Source organism: Stomoxys calcitrans, chromosome 4 (genome assembly GCF_963082655.1).
Source record: "Stomoxys calcitrans chromosome 4, idStoCalc2.1, whole genome shotgun sequence".
NCBI lineage: Eukaryota > Metazoa > Arthropoda > Insecta > Diptera > Muscidae > Stomoxys > Stomoxys calcitrans.
This window is the reverse complement of record NC_081555.1, coordinates 45,241,008-45,250,497: the sequence shown is the minus strand read 5'-3', so window position 1 is coordinate 45,250,497 and position 9,490 is coordinate 45,241,008. Positions and strand designations below refer to the sequence as shown.

Genomic DNA, 9,490 nt, shown 5'->3' with positions numbered 1-9,490 from the left:
ATGGTTGACACGATAAACCGTTGTGGGCTTCTTTCGAGTGTTGTTTTTTCTGCTCTTTGGATTTCTTCTTCGTTGATATGATGGCACGTTGATTATGGGTGATCGATGATTGACCTCTTTGGCCGAATTTGCAATGTCGATCAAATAAGTGTGTATTCTATCAAAAAAAAAAAATCCCAGCAAACAATAAAAAATGTTTGCCGTAAAACAATCGGTATGGAAAGATGTTTTGAGTCCCAAAAATCATGGAACCTCAGCTAAACCAAATACCATGGGTAGTCACGTGCTCCTAATGAAAACAGCAATATAGAGATAGGCTTGACAAGTCTGTTGGAAGTATCCTTACCAAATATTCTTAATAAGGACCAACTTAAAATTTTCTCCAGAAAATTGGAGGGGATTCAAATTAGGTTCCCAGTCCTAAGGAAATATTTAACTGGGACACTAATCACGTGGAACAAGATAATTCCTCTAAACCAAATACAATCACTTCTTTAGTCAGTTCACTGGGAATAAAATGGAAGTTTTAGGAAAGTTGTTTAAGAAACAAAAAAAATACACCAACAAATTACCGTTTATATAAATGTATATATAATATGTTCGACTTCAACGAAGTATACCTTACACAATGTATCCTTTTTTTTTTTTTTTTTCTTTTTATTGAAGGTAGTGACTTTATTACGTCGACGTGTGAATAAGAAAGAAAGATCCCAGAACATGAGTAGGGTTAGGAAGCCTTTCATCGTCGAGAAAAAAAACCCGGTGTGGTTCTTCTTGCCACCGATAACGCAGTTACTGTGCAATGTCTTATGCGATTACTAACTAAGTAATCGACGTTCCATTCCAATGCAATGAAATTAATTCACATGAGACCGTTAAAACAAATCAAAAATCTAACAAAAAAAAATTAAATAAAAAAAAATATCGTACATACTGATTTGAGCCGACCAAATATCAAGACACCCCTTATGTCCAGTACAAACTAAATAATTCTTGCTCATTGAGCAGAAGAATTATTTTGAAAAAAAAAAGGACATCAATTCAGGACCTTATGTCCTTGGCGTGGTAGGTTCCCACCAGGTGACCGTTCAAGTCCTCCAAGACATAGTAATGGCTACCGAGCCGTTCTCGTATTCTGGACTTAAGGAACATCGGTGCCAGTTTCGAGTTAAAACTTTTCTCAAAATTACTTTGAGCAAAGTTACGACGATAAACCTCATCCCCAACTTTAAAATTCGGAACTCTTGTGCGAAGATTGTACCGCTGTCTGTTGTTCTCCTGTGCCTCTCGATGGTACCTTCTCATCTCCTGCCTCAAGTGCTGTAATTGGTCCGGGCGGTCGATCTTGCCCACTGGTTCATCCAACTGACGTAAGTTCCTCAACAAGGAATAAGACGAGCCATGCGTCACCATATTCAGGCCAAATAAGGCATAATATGGAGAGCATCCCAAGGACTGGTGGTAAGCATTTCGCAATGAACAACTTATAAAGCTAAGCCTTTCGTCCCACAGTCTATGGTCCTCCTTCAAATACGCTCGAATTCCAGCAATCAAGGACCGATTCACCCTTTCCGAGGCATTGCTCTGGGGCGAATACAATGCGGTGTAAGTGTGGGTCACCCCATATTTCGTAAGGAATGCGTTGAATTCGTGTGATTTGAATTGGCTCCCATTGTCACTTACGATGAATTCGGGCACGCCGTATGTATGAAAAATCTGTTGTTCTAAGAAAACCTCAATTGCAGCTGACGTAAACCTACGGAGAGGACATAACCAGTGATACCGAGTAAAATGGTCCAAAACAATTAGTAGACCTATGTATCCTGTCTTACTGCGTGGGTAGGGCCCCAAAAGGTCAATATACATCCTTTGGAATGGACGCACAGAAGTAAGTTGCCCAGTGATAGGTGGTTTTAACACAAAATTTGGAGCTTTCGTCATCTTACAGACGTCGCAGTCCTGTACATACTTCCTCACATCTCGCAACATACCTGGCCAATAAAACCTACGCCTAATAAGCTCCAATGTCTTATACGAGCCACCATGGGCGGAAACAGGACAATCGTGAGCCCTAGCAATGACTTCCCTTTGTAGTTGGTCCGGAATCCATAATTTCCAGGCCGATTCTTCTTGAAATTCATCTCCGTTATAGTGGTGCGTCCTCATATAAACGTATTTGTCAATAACCCTGACATCGGGATACTTAACCTGATTATCTTTTATCTTTTTCTTTAGCTCCCCATAAGAGTCACTATCAAAATGTGACGATTCAAGATCTACTTCGGGGCCAATTTCCTCCTGAATGCTACTGACATCACCTTCTGGGATCCGAGATAATGCGTCAGGGACAATGTGCTCCTTCCCTTTCCTGTGACTAACACTAAACTTATAACTCTGGAGCTGGAAAGCCCACCTGGCTAGTCTGCCACTTAAGTTCGTTTGACGCATCAGCCAAACTAAGCTTGAATGGTCCGTCACAATCTCGAATTCTTGCATCTCAATATAGCATCTAAATTTCCGTATCGCCTCTATGACGGCCAGACATTCGCGCTCCGTGACGCTATAGTTACGCTGTGCTGAGTTCAACTTTCGACTCATGTACGCTATCGGACGTTCCGCGTTATCGTCATCCAATTGAACCAGCACAGCGCCTATTCCAAAGTCACTGGCATCACAGTGCACATAAAACTTTTTGCAAAAGTCAGGATTTGCAAGAACTGGAGCTGTTGTGAGGAGAATTTTTATCCTCTCGAAAGCAGTCTGGGCTTCATCAGTCCAAACGAACTTGCGTTTTGAAGATAGAACCTCAGTAATGGCAAACACAATAGTGGAAAAATTTCCAATAAATCGTCGGTACCATCCCGCAAGCCCCAAGAACCCTCTAACCTGTTTGAGGTTCTTTGGTACCGGCCATTTCTGGATGGCACTGACCTTATCGGGGTCAGTCGTAATGCCACCTTCTCCAATGATGTAGCCAAGGTAATTGACGCGTGTAACGCAGAACTTACTCTTCGCTATATTGAGAGTAAGGTTGGCCTTACGAAACTCGGATGAGATCCTAACTAGCACTTCCAAGTGTGATGCAAAATCAGGTGAAACAATCACAAGGTCGTCCAGATAACCGAAGACGCAGTGGCGCAAATCACAGGGGATGATGTTGTCCATAAGCCTGCACATTGTCTGCGGTGCGTTGCATAAGCCAAAAGGCATAACAACAAACTGGTAGAGAGGCCTACCAGGCACCGTAAACGCAGTGAGGGCCTTGGACTCATCATCCAATGCGATTTGCCAATATGCATCCTTCAGATCAAGCTTCGTGATAATGTTGGCCTTGGGCAGCCTGGCGAAAATGCCCTCAATCGACGGTAAAGGGTATGCATCTTTCTTCGTCACTTGGTTTACCCTCCTCGCATCTAAGCAGAGTCTTACCTTATTAGGTTTGACCACTAGCCTAATCGGAGAGCTCCAAGGTGACGAAGACGGCTCAATAACACCAAGGGACAACATACGGTCTACCTCCTTAAACATAAGCTTTTCCACTGCCGGTGAAACGGGGTAAAACCTTTGTTTAATAGGGGTAGCCTCGCCCACATCTATCTTATGGCGAATCAAATCCGTCCGACCCAGACCTTGCCTAGCAAAATTCGGAAATAAGGACATGACTGTGTCCAGCTGTTGACGTTGATTGGGATCAAGCGGGTAGAAAGATTGACAGGAATCATTAGGTTCCTCCTTATCTTCAAGATCATGGTTGTGCAACACAGAAAAATCTATCGAGTCACTATTAGAATTACTTGCAATTAAATCTATAGAATTCAAAACATCCGGAATCAATTGAAATGATCGAAAAAAATCAATCCCTAAAATAAGTCTCTGGGCTATGGAGGGGATAATTAAAAGCCGAAGTCCATGTGTTTGCAATTTAAACGAAATCTGAGTGTCTAGCCAACCTCTAACCAGTAAGGGACTTCCATCAGCTGTGTTCACAAATGACTTACATTTATGGAAACCCTCAAAGGTAGAAAAATCAGTCAAAGCCAACGAAGAACCAATGCAGCTTATGCTGGCCCCAGTATCTAACAGTCCTAGCTCGCTGAATCCAAGGAAAGACACCCTGGCGTAATATCTATTATCCTTCGTTTGACTTATAATCGCCGAAATCAATAACTTCTTACACTGTTTCCTCTGTTTCCAGTAACGACGAATTCTCAACGTAGACCGCTTCGGTCCACTACGTCTATTAAGAGAAGTTACCACACAAACATCTCCGTGAAAAATAGCCTTACGTCTCTCTTCATACAAAGCCAGACGCTTATGATAGGGAATCAATGGTCGTAACAAAACCGGTGGCTCAAATCCATCATGCAACCGATCGGGTCTCAAAATAGTCTTGTATTCATTATCTGTCTGTATATTTTTATCGGAGCTTGCCACCCCAGCATTCGCGGAAACACAGTCCGAATTAGGTGAGGAAGGAAAATCTAGTGTCGTAGAGGCATCTGTTCCCCTTGGGGAACAAAGTCCGTCAAGTTTTTTGAATTGTTCGTATTGTTGGAGCCACATTTTAGGCAACTCGGTTTGTACACCTTCTTTGCCCCACACCCATAGCAAAAAACTTGTCTCTCTGCCAGGCAGTCCTCCCATCTATGGCCGCGTCCGTCACAATTCCAGCACGTAAGACCAGAGGTCCTCGTTTGTAAAGAATTAATAGCCGGTGATTCTAAATCTGTCTCCATGAAACACGGATCCGTATTAGTGTCCAATTCAGATATCTGTCTGCGTTGACTAAGTGAATAACCTGGTACTTTCGATGCCAGGCTTCGACGCACATGCTCATCTTTCAAAAACTGTTCTCTTTTCTGCACTAACATGCGCAATTCGGATATAGATCGTATCGGAACATATAACAATTCCTGTCTAATGTCGGGCCTCAAATTACGAGTCAAAATTCCTATTAACTCATCTTCACTCAGGGGTCTTGGCAGCGTATCCATAATACTCGAAATGCCATCGTAGAACATATCAAATGTCTCTCCGTTCCTCTGCCTACGGTTACGGATCTCCTCCATGATATCAAAGGCGGTCCTAAAACTCCTATATTGATGACAAATTGCCTCACAAAAAGAACTCCACTCCACGGAGCAAACATTTTTTCGGTACCGCCAGTACCATTCTCGAGCCTTCCCACTCAAAAGCACTTGAAGGTTCTTACAGATGATGGAAAAATCCCCATTAAAGTTATCAACAGTCAGGGACCGCAGACGATATAAAAACTCATCTATTGTTAGTCCCGCTTCCGAACCGTCAAATCTCAGGCCCCACCCATTGATAATATGTGTGATCTTATCCGCAGTAAAAGTCGACCGAGATATTCCAGAACCATTCGAATCGTGGTTGGAGTTATTACCCGAAGGTATAGGAGAATTTGTCTGGTGAACATGTGGTTGAGCCAAATTCGAATTATTGCCATTTGAAGGAGCTGCGGTGTCAACTCGTCGGTGGATATACGAATCCGAAGAGATACCTTGGTTACTCCTAGCCCCGCGATTGAGGTCCAAAGCCCCCAGTATCCTAGCTACGTTATCCTCGATCATACGATTAATCAAAGTGTAATCGATTCCCACATCTCTCAAAGAACTCCCCGAATTGTCCTGGCCAGCCCTAGCATGTCCCCTATTACCATCATATCGATGATTGAAGGAACCATCCGTCTCACCTCGATGAGACAAACTCCATGTGGAAGTATTAGGATCACCTCCCGAAGCAGCCCCTGGATTCTGTCTGGTATAATAATTGTGTGCCCTTGCACCCCGCGGTTTTCCCCTGGATTTGGGCAAAGGTCTGTTAGCAGCGGGTGGTGTTTGAGGAACATCCATGCCGGCAGTTGCCATATCCGTCGCACCTCGCGGAAACGAAAAGTCATACTTCTGCAGGTCCGATAACTGACAGGTCTTCTTGCATATGGGGCATTCCGTGGAGGATGTAAGGTGTGCCTCAATGCAAACCCTGTGATATATATGTGAGCAATTTTTCAGGATTAAACATTCTTGATTAGCGACAAAGACCTCATCACAAATTGAACAGATCTCAACCGAATCGATAGGGTCTGGATCAGGTTGACTCTCATTCCTGTTAGGAGGCGATCGAGCCAACGCCATGATAACTCAATGTAATATTTCCAAAAACAGGATGCTCAAGTTTAACAAAAAAATTAAACAAATGAATAGATATATATATATATATATATATATATATATATATATATATATATATGATATTGCTGGGTTTTCTACGAATGATGTATGTTTTGGGTTGTAGTTAGTTCTCAGGCATTACATAGAACATCTGTCAATATAGTTGCAAATAAATTTGGCTATGGTGTCTTACACAAAACACCCGAATACGTACAATCTGATCAAACCAGCTCACTCCAAAGTCTTAGAGCTTGTCATCAAGAAATGATCGGACAATGGGTTGCCCTCTGCAAACTCATTGTAATCCTTAACAAAACTTGGCACTGATACATAAGACCAAAATTAAACGTACGAGTTGTCTTACATATAACCCCACCTTAAATGTAACGTTCTAAAGAAAATGCTTGTAGTTCCAAGAAAAAGTATAATAATTTGGAAGCGGTAAGTCTTCTCGAACTATCAAGAGAGCAAAAATGTCCTGCAACGAATTATCATATATTTCAGAGAACTTTTACAAATCCTTCGAGCTAACACTTAGGATGGATGTTGAAATCTAATCATTTTTTTGAACGGAATTTTGGAACTGAAACTAATCTTTCAGCCCCACGTTGGGCGCCATTTATTGTAATGACCAACAATAAGCTAATACCGAAATATTCCTTTAGGAATATCCTTTCTATGGTCGTTAAAGGAGAGTTAGATAAGGATAACGGGAGCCATCAGTATGCTAGCTAATCAGTCTTGTAGGGGGGTTCGTATCCTTTCTAATATCTCCTCATATCAGCCTTACAATAAAAATTATAAAGACTCCCTTTAAAAATTTAACAAAATTTAAATAAATTACAATGGACCAAGGGTACTAGGAACACTTTAAACAAACAAGCCCCTAAGCAATATCCTAGTAACATTCGAATTAAAGAGCAAAATAATGGGATGGCTATATTGACAGACACAAAATAAAATGCAAATCGCGCTCCTAAGATGACAATGGAACACTCGCTCTTATCCCTACCCTACCTTTGTTTTAGACGTGAGCATCTTGACTCTAAAACCCCAAACACACACTTCTCAAGCTAAACTACAACCACATCATCATCGTAGAAAACCACAAGAAAATTCTCTAACCGATCATTATTTCAATCATAGTAGTTGTTTATTCAAAATAACTCATAATAAAAAAAAATCTTAAATTTCTAAAGTTATTTTTTTTTTTTCTGTTTTTTCTTATAACCTACATTATTATTATATTCTAATTTCTTTTTTCTTCGAGTGTACACTTGGTTTGGTAAGGCAAAACAAAATTAAAGGAACTGATATGTATCTGTTCTTGACTCTAAAGAGCAAAAGCAAATTAACAACACAAAAATAAAAATAAAAACCTATGTAAGTGATCTATAGGTATGAACGAATGTTTATGTGCTCCCCCATAAAATATCCAAACAAGCAGAGAGCAAACAAAACAAAAAAAAATTGATCAGACTTAGCTATGTGCCTCTACAGCATGAATTTGGATTATAGCGAACGGGGAGAGAAAGTCTCCACACTGTGTAGGAGTACAACACTCTCAATTGTGGGGATAGAATCACAATTAATAAAATCTCTTTTCTTATTTCTCTTTATGGTAGGTATGGAAGTTATTAAATATGCTACTTATTTTTTTTTTCCCCCCCCCTTTTATGGGGAAGCACACAAAAAGAAAATAATCAGCAATAGTTTTAAAGCTGGTGGAACAGAGGTACAAATATGGGAGTTTCCACGCTAATTTAACTTTTTGTTTAAATGAAATTTTGAGGAAATTCAATAGTAGATTTTTTTAATTAATTCTGTTAATATATTAAGTAGTTTGTTTTTCTATAATTATGTAAATATGTTGGGTATATATATATATGTTATTTCACTATGATTGACTCACCATTTTCCGTCGAATCTGAAGAGGCCTCTGCAAATCGTTGGATGGAGTTGAATTTTTGATTACATAGATTGCTGAAGATTTTCGATGATTGCTTGTTGGGCTTAATTTATAAACTATGAATTATCTTATGACTATTTTATCTAAATTAGGACGGAAATTTTAATATTATAAAAAAAAATTTCAGGAACAAACCTCTAGATTTAACTCCTCCCAAAAATTGCGTATTCCTTTACTACTTATTCCATATATTCTGCTTTCGCTGGATCAAATAGCATTATTATTTTTGTGCGATGGACGTAACGAGACAGCTATAAATGTACTTCTTTCTCAACAAAACAAATTTTTAAGCCAATGGTTGACACGATAAACCGTTGTGGGCTTCTTTCGAGTGTTGTTTTTTCTGCTCTTTGGATTTCTTCTTCGTTGATATGATGGCACGTTGATTATGGGTGATCGATGATTGACCTCTTTGGCCGAATTTGCAATGTCGATCAAATAAGTGTGTATTCTATCAAAAAAAAAAAATCCCAGCAAACAATAAAAAATGTTTGCCGTAAAACAATCGGTATGGAAAGATGTTTTGAGTCCCAAAAATCATGGAACCTCAGCTAAACCAAATACCATGGGTAGTCACGTGCTCCTAATGAAAACAGCAATATAGAGATAGGCTTGACAAGTCTGTTGGAAGTATCCTTACCAAATATTCTTAATAAGGACCAACTTAAAATTTTCTCCAGAAAATTGGAGGGGATTCAAATTAGGTTCCCAGTCCTAAGGAAATATTTAACTGGGACACTAATCACGTGGAACAAGATAATTCCTCTAAACCAAATACAATCACTTCTTTAGTCAGTTCACTGGGAATAAAATGGAAGTTTTAGGAAAGTTGTTTAAGAAACAAAAAAAATACACCAACAAATTACCGTTTATATAAATGTATATATAATATGTTCGACTTCAACGAAGTATACCTTACACAATGTATCCTTTTTTTTTTTTTTTTTCTTTTTATTGAAGGTAGTGACTTTATTACGTCGACGTGTGAATAAGAAAGAAAGATCCCAGAACATGAGTAGGGTTAGGAAGCCTTTCATCGTCGAGAAAAAAAACCCGGTGTGGTTCTTCTTGCCACCGATAACGCAGTTACTGTGCAATGTCTTATGCGATTACTAACTAAGTAATCGACGTTCCATTCCAATGCAATGAAATTAATTCACATGAGACCGTTAAAACAAATCAAAAATCTAACAAAAAAAATTAAATAAAAAAAAATATCGTACATACTGATTTGAGCCGACCAAATATCAAGACACCCCTTATGTCCAGTACACATGTGAGAAGTTTGCCCCGGTTCCTTGGTCAAAATTTGCATTTGCAATAAGAG

At 39.6% G+C, this 9,490-nt stretch overlaps 2 long non-coding RNA genes across 2 annotated transcripts; both read right to left on the bottom strand.

Annotated features, from left to right (window-relative positions):
- On the bottom strand, window positions 1-675 carry LOC131997299 (uncharacterized). The gene is made up of 3 exons (XR_009398180.1): window positions 573-675; window positions 347-506; window positions 1-289 (listed from the first exon to the last, which is right to left on the bottom strand). It is a non-coding gene; the product is annotated as an uncharacterized LOC131997299 (long non-coding RNA).
- Window positions 676-8,457: 7,782 nt separating this feature from the next.
- Window positions 8,458-9,132, bottom strand: LOC131997129 (uncharacterized). The gene is made up of 3 exons (XR_009398075.1): window positions 9,030-9,132; window positions 8,804-8,963; window positions 8,458-8,746 (listed from the first exon to the last, which is right to left on the bottom strand). It is a non-coding gene; the product is annotated as an uncharacterized LOC131997129 (long non-coding RNA).
- Window positions 9,133-9,490: the final 358 nt, after the last annotated feature.